Source organism: Chiloscyllium plagiosum, chromosome 11 (assembly GCF_004010195.1).
Source record: "Chiloscyllium plagiosum isolate BGI_BamShark_2017 chromosome 11, ASM401019v2, whole genome shotgun sequence".
Lineage (NCBI taxonomy): Eukaryota > Metazoa > Chordata > Chondrichthyes > Orectolobiformes > Hemiscylliidae > Chiloscyllium > Chiloscyllium plagiosum.
This window is the reverse complement of record NC_057720.1, coordinates 65,573,960-65,591,585: the sequence shown is the minus strand read 5'-3', so window position 1 is coordinate 65,591,585 and position 17,626 is coordinate 65,573,960. Positions and strand designations below refer to the sequence as shown.

The following is a 17,626-nucleotide window of genomic DNA, read 5'->3' as shown; positions in this document are numbered from 1 at the left end:
AGGTTTAGATTCATAAGGAGTGACTGGAACAGAAACCATATCAATAGGTCACAGAAGGCCAGCAATAGCACTCTATTGAAATCTGAGATGGAGGGATGGGGCAGTTTCAATGTCAATTCAAAATTTGCCTTTTCTGGGTCTCATTTAAAAGTCACCAACCAACCTTGCAACTATCTCAGACTGGAAGTTGTGCAATCCTACATGGTGGATCATCTGCCAAGCAAGTAGGTTCCTGAGGTCAGCTACCTCTTAGCTACCTTCTCCCCAGCTTCACCTCCCCCCCCCCCCCCCCCATTTATCTCTCCACCCCGGAGGCTCCCTGCCTCATTCCTGATGAAGGGCTTTTGCCTGAAACATCGATTTTCCTGTTCCTCGGATACTGCCTGACCTGCTGTGCTTTTCCAGCACCTCTCTGATCTCCAGCATCTGCAGTCCTCACTTTCACCCTGAGATCAGTTGGCAGGCTTCCCCTATGGTCAGAAGGGGTGAGATCATGGCAGAAGAGGCCAAAGCCTTATTGTGTGGAGCCATAGCAGGTACTCATCCCAACACTGACGGAAGAGAGAAAAAAATACTTGGCAACTTACTTTTTTAGGTCTTTTTTGACTGCCAGCCAGCATGAAATTCATTGCCCTGACTCTTCATTCTGGTCCTTGTGGCATCATTGGGATCCTACAAACAAATTCTGAAAGGGACCATTGACAGTTTTGGGAAATGACCTTGCCATCTGTTTAGTGGAGAAGTAAAGACTGTGACTCATCAGCTGGTAAATACCTTGGGGATGTAACTCCTCAGCTCATCGGTCATGGCCTAGCAGATAGGTTTGAAATGTGGGTAATGCAGCACAGACCAGGGATCAAACCTGGAATATTCCTGATTTGTAATCATAAATTAAGAAAATAATCTGCAGTACCACAATTAAATTAATGAAATGTTCCTTCAAAGTTTTGTTTACCATATACAGAAACAGGATTGGAGAGCTAATTAGCAAAGACAGATGAATTTTGCAGATCGAACAACAGTTGGGAATAATATGGAAGTGGAATTGAATCTGTAGCATAAAAGACACTTTATCAAGATAATTATAATGTGAGAGCTAACACTGTGTGCTGCTATTCTTTTTACAGTGTTGTAGTGGGATTATAGTTCACCAAATTCCTCTAACCAGAAAAGTATGGAGAAAGATTTAAATGCCTTGTCTCCCTTGTCCCCCACTGCAGAATATCTCAGCCCTGAACCATTTTTGTCACTTAGCCAAAATGGCACAGTCTATCCACTTTGTTATGAGACTGCAGCATACTATCAAGCTGTCATTACAGCAGTCAGACAGAACAGACGATAAAGGAAGGAGATGCAAACTGGAATGTTATAATTTGAATCCTGCTGACTTTTATTCCAGAAGGCATTTTCTACTGCGCTACTCTGGGGCTTTTCTAACCAGTAGGGAATTCAAACCATCTGTCTCCAAAGATATCACAGATGAAATGCCAAGAGTTTAGTGCCTTTACTGTAAACAGTAATGGATACCTCTTGGAGACCTCTTCAAAACAAAATCCTTATTAAATTGTTGCTCATAAACTGGGCAATTTTTAAAAAAAATTAAAAGCAATGCTTAACATAAATTAGGTTGAATGGTTCACTTATGGAATATTTTCCATTAAGATCCCAGTTTTATCCCAGAGAAAAAGGGTTACACCCAAAACTGTAAATCATTGTTTGTTTCCAGATGCAGACCAATATTTTCCAGGAATGTTTGCTTTTATAGTTGAATGAGATCACATGGTTTGATTTTGCGGCCTCACTGGGTCCAGGATTGGTTCACTGACTCCAGCTCACCTTGGGCCATTTTTGCAGAGGGCAGCATGGTGGGGGTGGGTAGTGACAATAGGGCTGCCTGTCCAGATATGGGAATGCCCAGGACAGATCTTGAGGCCTTGTCTGCCTGGGTGGTGCCGTGTACAGGAGTGAACTCCCATCAATCTCCCACAGTGGTGACCTGGCTGAAAAGCATACCCTCTGTTTTAGAGTTGAGAAGAACCCTATTCCTTACTTACCTTCTATTTCATCTGATGTTGTGAAACTCCAGGGTTCATAAAAGATTTACGATGATGTTGCCATGGTTGGAGGGTTTGAGCTAAAAAGCGAGGCTGAATACACTGCGGCTATTTTCCCTAGAATGTCGGAGGCTGAGGGGTGACCTTATACAGGTTTATAAAATCATGAGGGGTGTAGATAGGATGAATAGTGAGAATCTTTTCCCCAAGGTAGGGAAATCGAAAACTAGAGGGCAGAGGTTTAGGGTGAGAGGGGAAAGATTGAAAAGGGACCGAAGGGGCAACTTTTTTACGCAGAGGGTGATAGGTGTATGGAATGAGCTGCCAGAGGAAGTGATGGTGGTGATTACAATTACAATATTTAAAAGATTGGATATATGAATGGGAAGGGTTGAGAGGAATATGGACCAAATGCTGTCAAATGGGGCTAGAGTAATGCTGAATATTTGGTCGGTGTGGACGAGTTGGACTGAAGCGTCTGTTTCCATGTCGTACATCTCTATGACTCTATGTTGTTTTGCAGCTAAAGGCCTTTGATTGGCCATCTCGTTTTGGGAGTTCAAAAACAGGGTTGCAAACCTGCAGCCTAGCCATCAATTAGAAGACCCAGGGAAAATCAAACAAGTGCCTGTATCCCACGTAATACAGGTTTCTGACCCAGACTTCAGCCTGACTACGGAGTTCAGAAACCCACAGGCAAAATCCTGTTCACAACCTCTCTCCTTAAAAAAAGTGAGACCAGTACATTTCAGTAATAAAACTCAAAATCACTGTAGACACAAAACTTTTCTTCTTACAAACACTATTTGCATCAGTTTGAAGTTTTTCTTTTAAAATACAATTGCCTAGTGCTCTTTTCTTCATCCCTAGTTGGTGGGATTACAAAAATAAGTAATAATGAGGGACTTGGATCTATCAGCTCTTATTTTAATGCATTATTAGGAGTATTCCACAAGTGAATTACTGAAAGAAATCTGACATCCCATGATGCCATTTAACAGATTTAACAGGGAATGATAATAATAAGGGCTGTCACTAATTTCATTTAAAGCAATACATTCTGGACATAATGTGCCATAACATGTAAACATATTGTGCACAAAAAAAAGCTTTATTTTGTCTCCAAAGATTGCCTTTTCCTCTGCCTTCGCCTGACATTGATTCTGTGTTTGGTTTACAGTGTGATAACCCATTCCTCTGGATAGACATGCCTGACAAGCTAGCCAGGCTGTCAATGTGAGCAGGCTATTCACAGCTGCTTCGAGCTGCTCCACAACATCTCTGTGGGACAAATTCCCAGCGAAGGATGATTTTTCTTTCCCCAGTTTCGAGGCTGCTGTGGTAATAACATCCTTCTAGCTGCCCACTCTGAGATCAGCTATCTGAGCAAGACCGGGGGCAACATGGAACCTTTCCACTTTGCATAAACTAGCTAATTACTGAACTGAACAATCTCTGCTCTTGTTATTCTTTCAGCTCATGGGCTGCGATGAAAGTGCAGACTTACTGGCCTGCTATGATTCTGTTTTTTTTTTATTCAAGGGTTAAATGGATCCGATGCTTGTCTTATTTGCAGTAAAAACTTGATCTGTTCACTAATTAGTTGGTTCTCCTTCAGTCTTGTGTTCAATGGAGATGGCGGGTTGTAAAATTGTGCACAATATGTTGGAGTGCACAGGAGACTGCCGCTGAGAAAACAAACCAACAGCCCTAGTGTATTTCCCGTCTGTATGTTACAAAGACACCATATTGTGCTTCATGGTGATAACATTGCATTCATTTTAGTGTAATCCACATCTTTATTACTTTTATGGAAAGTTAAGAGGACTGGATCTTTGCCAGTTATAGCGATCCACCAGTGGGAGCAGTTCAGAGTCATCAGACTGAAGGTCAATATTCACTTGCCAAGCAAGGAGCTAGAAGAGCAAGTTTGGAAAAAATATTTTTGAAATGAACAAGACAACTCCTGCTTTCTGATTATTTTGGTATTAGTAGTGATCAGTAGCTGAAGTCAAAACTGAAACATAGAAATTAGGAACAGGGGTAGACAATTCGATCTTTTGAGACTGCTCCACCATTCAATATTGTGATGATGCTGCTCCTTTAACAAGGTTAGGTTGTCCTTGGGTTTTTTTCAGAGCTATCGTAAAGACAGAGGTTCCGTTTTGTCTGCGTTTATCTACTTGAAGAAAATTTTAAGTTTGAAAAAGCACTTATACAATGAAAGGGGAGTGGCCAGTTTGCCAAGCTCAATTTTCTCTGGTTTGGTTTTGGTTTTAGCAGTCAAGCCACTCAGAGCTGCTGGTCAGGTGTTAGCTGAGAATCCAAAAGTAACAGCTACATGGAAGAAGATGTTCCATGCTGAATCTCTCTGCCAACTCTCTCTCCCCTGTGAGACCCTGTGTTTTATTTTACATTTTTTGCCAAGGGGTGTTTATGAGGATTGTTGCAGGAATTTGGAACAGCATCATTAAGTTGGGACAATCGGTTGGGTTTTCAGATAGGTTGTTATTCTGTATTGTGTTTCATTCGGTAACCTGTAAATGAATTCTGTTCTTAAAACATAAGGGGTTTTGACCAGCTGCATCACTCCTGGAATATCCAACTAACACCTGCTCAAAACAACTAGAAACATTAGGGTCTGGGCTACCTTCTTGAAATGTGTTGAAGGGGTCTGACCTGGTCCATAACAATATGATCATGGCTTATGCTCTAACTCAATGCCATATTCCTGCTTTCTCTCCATATCCCTCGATGCCATTAATACCTAAGAATTTAACAATCTCCTTCTTTAATATGCTCAGTGAGATGACCTCCACAGCCTTCTATATTTACAAATGATACAGGTTGACCACCCTCTGAGTGAAGAAATGTTCCTTCATCTCAGTCCAAAATGGCCTATCCCATTCTAGACTATTTACCCAGCGGAAACATCTTCCCTGCTAAAGTTTATCTAACTCTGTTAAAACTCTACATTTCGATCAGATCCCCTTCCATTCTTGTAGATTCTGAGCCTCCCCTGATTCCTGGTTTCAGTCGAGTGAACGTACTTAGCACTCCATCTCCATGACATTCAGATGGTGAGTGCTATATGGACAATATTACATAAATTCATATTACCTCAACTCATGCTTCTTGTATTAAGTTCAATAAATAAATATTGATGTTTAATTTTTAGCTGGTACGACACTGATCTTGTATTTATTTTCCTGTGATGGCATAAGGGTCATGGAAATCTGAAACTTTCTCAAAGGTCTCGATCATTTGAAAACTTTAAAATTGAAATTGAATTATTAGTTTGGTAAAGTTGAAAAGAGATGTGCATCAAAGGTGGATGAATGATCTTCAGATATAGTTTAACAAAGAACTAATTGAACTATAAAACATGCTTGAGGAACTGAATGGCCTACCCCTATTCCTAATATTAGTTAGCTCCTATATATTGTGAGCACGGCAAACTATCTATATTGATTGCAATTGAATTATTTGCTGGGCATGCAAATAGAAGATAATATTAATTTTCACTGTTCACATTGCTAGGGATGGTAGTACTTGAGGAAAGTTGTAGTTTGCAACATCAGACCATCATCCCAGGCTCCTACACAAGAGGTATATGAATGCTCCTTGGGAAATCCATAAGTCAGCAAATAGGATTGAGTCCTACATTGACTGTGAAAAAGCAAGTGTTCATTAGTTACTGCTATGGTTTGATTGCTTCTTAACCGGCATCTTGTCTGGCTGTGGATACTAATCTCTGTGATCGCTCTGGAGTCTCAATCTGACGCTCTGTTACTGACACAGCTGAAGTGAGCTGCAGCTTTGCAGAAACTCTCTCTGAGACTGAAAATGAAAGTTGAAGTAAGCCATTTCTCCCTTTTTTCAGTATTGCTTTGTTTGTGGGGCTTGGTGGGGAGGGCTCAACAATAAATGTATTTCCCCCTAAACAATAACAAATGATGTTGGAAATCTGAAGTAAAAACTAAACATGCTGGAAATGTTCAGAAGACCCTTTACCATCAGTGGACAGCGAAATAAAATTGACATTTCAGATTGATGACATTCTGATGAAAGGTCATTGATCTGAAATATTTAACTCAGTTTCTCTCACCTCAGATGCTGTCTGATCTGCTGAGTATTTCAAGCATTTTCTGTTCTATTCCATACCTGATAACTTTTGTTAAAAATGGAGAACGCCTTTTCTTTATTCACAGTCAAATAAAGTTACTTCTATGATATTCCTTTTTATTAAAATACAGCCTCCACGATTCCAGAATCAATGACTTGATGCCAGTTTGTGGAAAGTGGATTTTACATCATAAACACATGAAATCAGCTAACAGATGCTCGCTTCTCAGCATTGAAATAAAAAGACGCTTATATTTCCTGCAGTCCAGTTCTCAGCCCTCTCACAGATAAACACAACCAGAAACATTCAGCCTAGATGCAAACACCATATGTGATGCAGTGTGGGTTTAGAAACTCTGAAATTTGTATCTAAGATTTGAGTGGGTTTCTTCAACCTTAATGTGGGAATTAATTTGCATTTCGCACTGCAGCAGAAACAATCCATTATTTGTATTTAATGCAATCTGTCTCGATTGAGCTGTTTATAATCAGTTCTTCGCAACAAAGTGGTGTTAGCTTGGACTTCCTCCAACGTAGCCACGTTGTATATCGGGTTATAGTCCTTGACATAAAGAGACTTATTTCCTAAAGATTATAGTTTTCTATACTTGCTAATACAATGAGTTTTTCAACTATATGTTCTCATAAAAATAGAAGAATTTGCCTTCAATTCAAATTAATTAGTCACGTCTATAGCTGAGCTCTGCTTCAAACAAAGTTAGAATTTGTGTATAACTCAGATACAAGTTCTAGAATTACAGTTAACAGCCACATTTGTGGGACATTGCTTTGTGATATTTGAAAAACGATTGTCATAAGTAATGGCTCAACATTTTGTGTATATAAAATACATACATCATTCAGCTGTTTCTCAACTTGCTGCAAGGAAGGGATCATTAATGTTCCATAAAAATACATTTCACATTCCACCAAAGCTGTAATCAAATGTATCGCAAACTCAATACATAACAACGACAGAATATTATTTTTCCTTACCTTTAAAAGTTTCAACAAATATCTCTTATATTAGAAAAGTTAGTTCAGTGCAAGTTCCAAAAGTAATATGCTCTTAATCCAAACAGTGCACTTTAAATTATTCTACTGATACCATCAGACTGTAGGATGTCATTCCATAAGGGGATAGTTCAAAATATGCCAAAGTCAACAGAATAAGTTAGTTTGAAAGTTTTTGCACTGTGAAAAATGGTCATATGAACACACCCCCGATGAGTAAAGACACACCACGCCTGTTTTAGCATTCATCATGGAGCACTAGTTCTTTAACCATTGAGATGCCAGTTACTCTTTGTTTAAGGATATTGATTAAGTACCTAAGCTCCATTGCCAAACTTCACTAAAATATCAAATTGTATCTAACTTACTGCAGTGGACAATCACTTTAGTCTGCCAGCTGCAAAAACAAATGGCATTCTCTTTGGGTTTGTCTACATGTTTTGAAAGCTGTGTGTGGGCTTGGAACCTACAGGAAAGAGTGCTGTTTCACTGGCAAACTCAATTATTCTTGAATAATTCTTTTAAAATCCCACCAAACATTGGCTGTGCCTTTGTTCAAATTGTAAAACATTGGACTCAATTGATTATATGCCCTTGGACAGTGTTCCTTTGGATATGTAACTGATAAACCTGGATATACCTGCTATCTTACCCATTAGTAGTGAAGGTGGATTGGCCCAGATCCATTGCTGGAATCGCATTGCCAAACTAATTGATACAGAGAGTGAAATTTTCCACTCACTCGAGCGATGTGGGCAATGGCAAGAGAGTTGGGAAAATATGGTGAGAATGAAAAACATCTTAGTGTTGATAAATTTTCCCTAATTTTCCCCTCAAGCCTTAAACTGCAACTTCAGAATCTGACTATTAAGTAGGGACAACTTTATTTCCATGCATAAGTTTCTCATATTAGCCCCACTCACCTTATTTATGTGCCATTTCTAATTCTCTTTCCCTTCCCGAAGAAACTAGAAAGTGACAATTCCCAGAATACAGTCAGAGTTGCAACCTGGCTGTGGCAGCTCGCCAATTGCTTGTCCCAATTCAATTCTGCCTTCACCGCAACAATACTATCTGCTCCATGGGCAACATCCTTCTCCACTCCCCGTACATAAAGAATAACATCAGCAAGCCACCAGCCTCATTACATCATCATTTCTGCTCTCGATCCAACTCTGATTGCACTTCAGCACTTCACTTTGTTGCTCAAGGACACCTACGACTTACAAGCTTCTGCCAGGTTACTTTGTACGCAGCACACGTATGCATCTCATGCATATAAATATCTCATGGCTTTTAGCTGACTTTTGGGATTCCACTTACTTTGAGCTTACTTGGAGATTTTCAGCCTCTGTGGTTTACATTGTTTTCTTGTGCAGGGGAGAGGCAGGCAGCTTGGTATGGTTCAGAGAACTGAACAGTTAAGGGGGTGGACAAGTCAGCACATTGCACTGTGCTTCATCAATATCACACCTCCAGCATGTGCCAGCAGCCTACGTGGTGACCACACTGCATGTGATTCACCAAATGACCCTGCCTGAAAGGCAAAGGGGAGCAGTCCTTTGCAGAGGTTACCTCCACAGTCAGTCAGGGGTATGTTCAATTACAGTAATGTTGGCCATAGTCAGCCAGGCAATTAGTCCTATCTGAGTCCTGGAGCCATTGATTGTGCAATCAAGATATTGGGCCATAGTCAGTCATGCAGCTCAAATGCAATGAGACCAGGGACTACAGTTGAGACATTATTCTTGGGCTAGACCATGCTCAGATCAGTCCAGGGGATGGGGAATGGATAGTCTTGGGGTTTGCACATTAATGTCAGGGGTTTCACAGGGGAAGGACATGGAATCCTGGGGTGTACAAAGTTAAAGATCACACAACACCAGGTTATACTCCAACAGATTTATTTGGAAGCTCTAGCTTTCAGGGAAATCCTGGGGAAAGTGGGAACTTCAAAGTTTGGACTGGATCACTGAGGGAATGACTATAGTGAAAAGGGACAATTCAAAATAGAAGGGTCAGATTTCATACAGCACAGGAGGGGATGGAGAGTTCTGGGAAGTGGGGTTTTCACAAGTTACTATCACCGGTCTCTACTTGGGATGGCAGTATGTTCAATAGGGTATAGCAATGCTCTAATCCATAAACTCTGGTGGAAAATTGAGGATATCAATGGTTACTTAGGAGGATAAATGTAAATGGAGGGAGGCTGAAACAGAGATAGGAACACAAAAGGGAATATGAAGGATGGCGAATAATCGTCGTGTGGAGACCGTCAATCACTCACTTGAAACCTTGCCAGCTATGATGCAAAATCAACAGCGCAGTAATGACACAAAATAGCTGTCATTTAAGCAGTGTGGGTGGACTAAGTTACTTCTTTGTTTTGGGGGTGGATAGTATTGTTTGAATCTGAGTCCATGCTGGGAATAATTGTGTTAATCACGCATCTATTGATTCAGTAATGTCATCCATCTGGGATCAAATTGCTCTTCACTGGCAGCTCATTCATTGCCCAAGAATATACATGATAAATTATAATCTCAAACAATCCTGGCCATTGTCTTGTTTGCACTAATTGCCACCATGTCAGCTAACCAAACGTCATCAGTGGTGACTTAAACACTACCTGAGCTTGACATTTCTGAAACAAGTTCCATCACTATCAATGTAGCCAACATTACAAAGCTGTCACATTCACAAATTGAACTGCAAATATGCAAGGACATAATTAGTGAAATGCAAGAATGCCATTTCGGGGAGGTAGGGGAACTATCAGAATTGAACTCCTAGTTGAGGTCAATATCTCCATAATATGAAGGCAACTGTTGTGCTAAGTACATTTGCAATAGTTCCATACTCAGAGCTCCCTACTGAGGCTTGACATTGATATCCTTGTGATGCCTTCATGACACACAGTGTCAAGGTATAGCATGAGGCTTCATTATGATTGGTGAGGGTAACTGACAGCTTGCTTTGCCAATGCATCATGGAGGTCCTGCTGAATGGGGGCTGTATGCAGTTGTAGTCCTGAGATGTCGGTGAGCAAGCTGTGGGCTACAGTTTTACTTGTGTTTAGGAATTGTGACCAGTTTCTATCCAGAGGCTGTAAAAAGGAAAACTGCATATCCATAATGTGAGATGAGGTAAGAATGAAAATGCTAATACATTCAAATTGGCAGCTAGAGGCCATTTGGCCCATCATGTTAATACTGACACTTCAAAGTGCATCCCGTCCAGACTCCACCCTATCCTTGTATCCCCACATTTCCCATGGCCAATCCACTTAGCCTGCACATCCCTCGGCACCACAGGGTAATTTAACAGGGCTATTAACCTGCACACCTTTGGACTTTGGGAAGAAACCAGAGCACCCAGAGGAAACCCACACAGACAAGGTGAGAACATGTAAACTCCACACAGTCACCCTGGCTGGAATTGACCCCAGGTCCCTCAGGCTGTGAGGAGCAGAGCTAAACACTGAGCCATTGTGTGCAGCCCTTTGGCCACTCATTAATGAGAATCTCGCCTCACTGTTCGACAGTTGGTTAGAAAATGGATTCTTTGTTCTTGATGGCAGGAAGCTCCTCACTGGCCAGCTCATGTGACTCTCCCAACTTTCTCGCTAATGACCACAGTGTTCACAGGCTGGGAAGATCCTTGTTCTATCAGGTTCCTCAAACCTCATCATAAACCTCACAGAGAATACCGACAATGGTAATGATGTTCATTTTGAAGTGTAATTACTCGCTTTCCCTTCTGTTCCTTTCAGCCTGCTCTTTTGCACTGTTTCGCAAAATTAATCTTCCCTTATGACAAGGATTTCTAAATTCACTCCTAGGGTCACTGCTCACTCCCAAAATCTCATCCTCTGACCACTACCCGGTGTAGCTAGATTTCATGCTCTTTCCAGCCCATGCTGTTTTTTTTTTCCTGTAGCTCTTACCAGGTCGAAGGTAAAGGGTTTTTTTTGGAGTGCTGTTCTGGCCCTGTTGCTGTTCCCAATAATGCTGTTAACTGCTGGTCAGTTTACACATTTCAGCTGCTGACTGACTGTACCTTCTTAAATCTGCAATATATTTAAAGTGATAAACTTCCTTGTCTTCAATAATATTTTTCTCCTGTGTGGAATGGATTCTCTCCATTGTTGTGGCCTTAAGGTCTTTTAGCACCTGTGAAAACCACTGAATACCATGTGATATTGGGCTCTGGGTCACCATACAGGCAGCTTGCATTAGGGCTTGACTGCTAATAACAAATCTCCTTTCCCCGATGAATATAATGGCCAGTGTAATCAGCAGTGGTAGAGAATATTATTTATTTTGACTATGCATTCTTAATGGGAAAATGTGCTCCTCTTACATAACAAGTTTACTGTATGATAGCAATAGGTACACGTTAAAATGACTAGTTAGGCACAATTACTCAAGCCTGTCAGGAGCCAGACATGCACCCATCAGGACTTTGTGCCAGATTGTCCACCAAAGACTGTGTGACACCATCAGATTAGGTGGGGTTTAATGCAAATTCAACATTTTCGCTCTTTTAAAACCACTACCTCATACAACATTTACAAAATGATATATACGTTTATCTAATCTGAGATGTATTGATAAACATTACTGATAAGCCAACCTGGTCTGTGTTGTAGATCAGATTTACATATCAGCAGAGATTTCTGGAAAACACGCAAGAACTCATTTTGCTGCATTTGAATGATTCTGATTTCTCCAAGGATGTTTGTAAAGTTTTGAAAAAGTTCAACTCTCAACCGATAAAGAAAATTGGTAAATGTACTTTTTAATCACAGAACTGATCAGACAATTGACCAATTGTCGATGTTTTATATATTTCATCCAGTAATGGGACTTATGAAACCATGGTATGATCTGGTGAAACTTAGAACAGTCTACCTTCAATGGAAGATTTTACAGTTTTCAGCAGTAATCCTGTGATAATTTTGCAATCTGATTCTTGAAACAAGCACTGATGAGGTAGGAGCAAACCAAGTCCAGACTAGGAAAACAATGATGATAATTACACATTATGTTGGTGGTCCAATAGCGGAACAACTTGGTATCTGTCTGGAGAGGGGATCGGGGTAGATGAGGCAGAGGTCAGTGCAGAATGACCCAATGTAATAGAAATTACCATTCTCTGATTTTCTCATTTTTGACACATATACTTAGAGATCTCATAAAGAGATGATAACTTCTGATGTGAGCTGATGTTAGATCATCATTTGTGATCTAACAGTAACAGTCAGAAAAAGTCACCCTGGCCCAGCCAAACCTTCCCATGCAACTGCAGTATTGTGTATCACAATCTATCCATTCCACCTCTAAACCATGTCCTGTGAGAGTTCCAGAATCAAGTCGAATTGGATACCAAATACTATTGAAATGCTCCGCAATGCAATGTGGTTCACCTCCTCAACACACGTGCAGAGGCTGCAATCCCCATTGCATATTCTGTGAGTTTGAAGCCGGCTGATGTTGTGGTCCTGATCAGAATAGCATAATCAGGATAGGAAAGTCTGACGTCTATTCCAAAATATTTAAGATGGTTATGAAGAGATCTTGTTTTCTCACAGTAACTCATGACTCTTTGGAACTCTCTGCTTCAAAAGATAGTAGAAGCAGTCTTTGAATATTTTTATGGTAGAGCTCGATGCTTGATAATCAAGGGTGTGAGGAATTATTCAGGGGAAGCGGGAATACGGAGTAATCACATCATTTGTGATCTTGTTGAATTGTGGAGCAGGCTCAAGGGATTAAAAATGTGTTGCTGGAAAAGCGCAGTAGGTCAGGCAGCATCCAAGGAGCAGGAGAATCGATGTTTTGGGCATAAGCCTTATGCCCGAAACGCCGATTCTCCTGCTCCTTGGATGCTGCCTGACCTGCTGCGCTTTTCCAGTAACACATTTTTAAGCTCTGATCTCCAGCATCTGCAGTCCTCACTTTCTCCAGGGTCAAGGGATCCACTGTTTAAACTATGATAAGATTTGGCATCACAACAACTGCAATAACATCAGCCTGCTCTTTTTGGGCTCAGGCAGGAGGTTGCCTGAATAATATTCCTGCAGTTGCACCAAATTTATTTTGGAGAAAATCACATTTACAATATGTAAACAAGTCCTATTGTTACCACTAAAACAAATGCAGATGCTGCAATCCCCATTGTATATTCTGTGAATTTGAAGCCTGCTGATGTTGTTTTAAAAAAAAACATTTTTAGTTTAAAAAAAACACCCATGTCTTGGGATATAAAGTACTTCAACAGATATCTGGTTGAAATGTTATGTAAATGAAAAATGAGTTTCACAAGAATATGAACAGTGGACAATGTGATTTTTTTTTACAACTTATCATTAATTTTACAGTGTGATTCTACAAGATTCACATCTTTAGAATTTACAAGACAAAAATAAGCCTGAAGGGGCAAGGAAAAAGTAATATCAAATAAAAGCAGTGTTAAGAATGCTCAAAATAAAAAAAACATATTGTCTAATAGGCGGATATTTACAAAAGTAACTTTCTCCTAAACCAAGTGTGTTTCCATCCAACAGCTAAGTTTCCCACAGGAGGTGGAGACTGTGTTTAATATTTCTTCATGTGTGAGATACCATTAGCAAATAAGTAAGTCACATAAATGCACCTATTTAACCTAGCATTGGTATTGTAAATATTTAGATTTGCATAAAATTATGTCACATTTTCCTTGTTCTATGGTTGATTAAATGGAAGACTTATTCATAATGCACCATTCTGCAAACGTTGTAACAACTACTCTTTATTTGCAAAATGGACCTCAACATTTCAAGATTTCTTCACAACAAACCAGCTATTGTGAAAGGTTATTCAAAAAATGGGTTAGTAGGATGTTGAAAATAGTTTGAAATGTGAAGCATGCTGGCTGAAGACCATCACAATTCTCTTTTCAAAGAAAATTGCAGAAGTTGCCAAAGTTGACCTGTGTGGTTGCTTGGTATTTAGTATTTTAAGGTACTGGGAACTGTATACTAAATCTGAAGATTATGATGTTTTAGCTTACTTCAAGGACAGAATGAATCGGCAAAGATCTTTGCTTCAGAGTATAGGGTCCCCAGGATATGGCACAGCATCCATGCTGGGTACAATACTGTGCCTACTAATCTCTATTCATTGCCATGTGATGGTGCAAAAACTGGTGAAGTACAGACACAGTAAAAGATTTGAGAGGGATTAAGAACCATTTCATGCATTTCCAAATGACCTGCTGTACAATTGTATGTCTTCTTGTCTGGTGATGTTGAATGTATTATGATCTTGATGGAAACTGCAACTTTTAAACAGAAATTAAAACTCCCAATTGTTAACTGGACTGCAAGATTTAACATGATAAAGAAAATCTTTCACTGTGTAAGAATTAAATGTTTGATTTTATTTATTGTTGTCACATTTACTGAGATACAGTGACAGGTATTGCTCTGCGTGCTAAGAAGGCAAATCAGACCTTACATATGTGCATCAGGGAAATAGAACAGAAAGCAGAATATAGGGTTACAGCTGCAGAGAAGGATCAACTCGAATAGATGAGAGTCTGATGACAACGGGGAAGAAGCTGTAATTAAATCTATTGGTACTTGTTTTCAAACTTTTGTATCTTCTGCCCAATGGAAGAGGATGGAAGAAACGATATACAGGGTGGGAAGGGCCTTCAATTATGTTGGCTGCTTTCCCAAGGGAGCAGGAAGTATAGATGGAGTCAATGGATGGAAGACTGATTTGTGTGATGAACTGGGCTGTATTCTTAACACTGTTGTTTTGAATCCATATATTCTTTAAAGCCAAAAACGTTATCTATTCCCAATCTATTTTCATTTCTAACAAGAGTTCCTCTAAACATAAAGGACCTTGAATATCCCTTCATCTCTCCTGGGATAAGTTGTGCCACAGCCCACAGGAGTTCAGTGTAATTTTTGCCTCTGTAATTATGCTATTCCCTGAACTGTGAGATTTCGTTGAGGTTCATCTACAAGCATCCAACTTGACAAACTTTTCAACTCTCCTTCAATGCCTCCCTCCAGATCGTGGACTCTGGAGTTTGAGCATGGGTCTCACTGCAGTCTTCCTCAATAACATCAAATCAGAAAATATCCCTGGTTTCTGATAATCTTCTTCTGGCTGAAAACTCCAAGCAGATTTTCTTTCTGCCTGTCACAATGCTGCACTGGACCCAGACCCTCAACTGCCTGGCTTTGTGAGAAATCACATTGGGGCCAACCCAAACTAAAATTAAAGTATGCTGCAATCTATCTCCATTGTAAAGTGTCACCTCTGGGTTGTTCTAGATAGAGATTTAATTACTTCCAATCCCCAAACCTTCCTTTGGTTCCAGGGAAACTAAATGAATCAGTTAAACCTCTTATTGACCCTTTGGAGGCTTCTTATCTTCACTTAGAAGCTCAGCAAACAGAAGAACAGCAGCAAACAGCAAACTCATTGTGTGAGATTTTCTTCCTTCCCACTTTGACCTTTTTTTAAGTTCAGTCACAGGATGAGGGTGTTGCTGACTGGGTCAACATTCATTGCCCATTCCTTAATGCCCAGAGGGCAGTTGAGATTCGACCACATTTCTGTGGTTCTGGAGTCATATAAAAAAAACAGGTTGGCCACCCACTGAGTTGGATTTGCTTGATGTCTGTTTGTCATCTTCTCAAACCAGGTGTTTTCAGTTATGTTACATATAAAAATTCCACTTCCTAAACTGAAGGTTACACTGCTGCAACATGTGGGTCGTCAAAATAGATGCTCATAATACATAGCAAGGGTGTACTGTGAGAATTGGGAAAGGGAGAATAAAGAAACAAAATCTTTTTTTTTCCAGAAGACTAGAAAATACAAGTTTGTTCTTTTTTTTTAACATCTGTTCAGGAGGCAACAAGGAGCTGAGTAGTTAGATCAAAGTTTTTGATTCCCCATGTCACAGAAAAATGCGATTATCAAGCTAAATAACTTTTCTAAACGTATTCCACCATACTTGGACGATTAGATCTGAAAATAATTTCTAAACTGAACAAGGGTTGATAGCAACAACACCTGATTAACAAGGTGCCACCGAAAATGAGATGATGTTAGAATGCTTTTCAAAGTTATTGTATAGATCATAATCTCCCATAGCCACCTATGCTTTATGCTGCCATAAATCCACATTAGAGAGACTGACAAAAAAACAAAATTGTCAAGCAGATTTTACAGGCCTCTGGGGGAAAGCTGTTGACAGCAGATGCAGAAAAATAATAAAACTAGACCTTTGTCCAAACACAGAGAAGAGCTGGAAAACTATCAGCAAACGTTTGAATCTCCCCTTAGGATTAAAAGAACGAAAGACATTTGTCATTGTTGGAAACTTCTGGTTTTAGGTTTAAATGTGAAAATGTTATCATTTGAAATCCAAGATTCTCTTCACTCCGTTAATCTGCTCGCTGGGTCTAAACAACGACTCTCTGAAACATTCCTTCGTTTGGCATCAGGCCAAAATTCAGATAGTTCAAAGGATGGCTGGATAAGAGGGAGTACAATTTTTAACTCAGTGCAGACCACCCGAGTTTAGATGTTGCCTAAATCTTACCAAACAAGAAGAGAGTTAATGTCAAAAAATTATGAAGGATTGTTCAACAACATCTCAGCGGAAAACAATTGAAACACCTTTAAATGTAGGATGAGGCGAATGGAAGAAAATACCACTGAAATAAAATTTTGAACATAAACATGATGTAAAATAGATTAGGAAAAATGTCTGTGTAAGCATTTAGGAATCAAGAAGGGACTCACTGCAGTTATTATAAGAAAATACATTAACATGTTAAAAGTGCAATCAAAAGAGGAATTGAAGATCTGGGTTTAGGCATAACTGCTGTGCCTAAACATAACAACAAAAGATTCCTTTAGTGTTGCAATAGACTGTACATGGCTAGAGATTAAAGATGGATGAAAAGTTGAGGCTGAACACAAAGGACATATATCCTGAATGATTATTTTCTCCAAGTACTTACCAGAGAAATATAGGTTGCACACCTTTCTCATGTAAATTTGTCCCATGTAACATTTGGTCTTGTCATGTTTAATTTTATGATGAGAAGCTAGACATCCATTGCACATTTTCCAAATATCCAATGAACGTAAGGCTTCATATTGTACTCAGAAAGACAATAGGGGTTGAGAACAATAGAGTTCTTTGAAAATGTTGCAGCAGGTTTAAAAGTAACAGAAAAACTGCATGGATGTCAAGTCAGTCTCACAAATTGCAATGGATGGGGAAGAGAAATGATCATCATAGGAAGAATCTAGATACAGGTGGGTGTGGAGGGTGCAAAAGAAACAAGCAATGGTCACCTGACTCTGTGGTTTCAATTATTTGTTGGGCTTGGCAAATACAACTCAGGCTGGTAC

At 39.7% G+C, this 17,626-nt stretch overlaps 1 protein-coding gene across 3 annotated transcripts in view; it reads right to left on the bottom strand.

Annotated features, from left to right (window-relative positions):
* LOC122554489 (KN motif and ankyrin repeat domain-containing protein 1-like) overlaps nucleotides 1-17,626 on the bottom strand; it is a 133,652-nt gene that overhangs the window by 70,509 nt on the left and 45,517 nt on the right. The window contains exon 1 of one of the 3 annotated variants that reach the window (XM_043699598.1): nucleotides 8,117-8,139. The exons of 1 other annotated variant lie outside the window; for it this stretch is intronic. The gene's annotated coding sequence lies outside the window, so the exon portion shown is untranslated. Of the gene's footprint in view, nucleotides 1-7,175; nucleotides 7,306-8,116; nucleotides 8,140-17,626 lie in introns of those variants that run through there. One more of the 3 variants, XM_043699595.1, reaches the window with a different exon arrangement.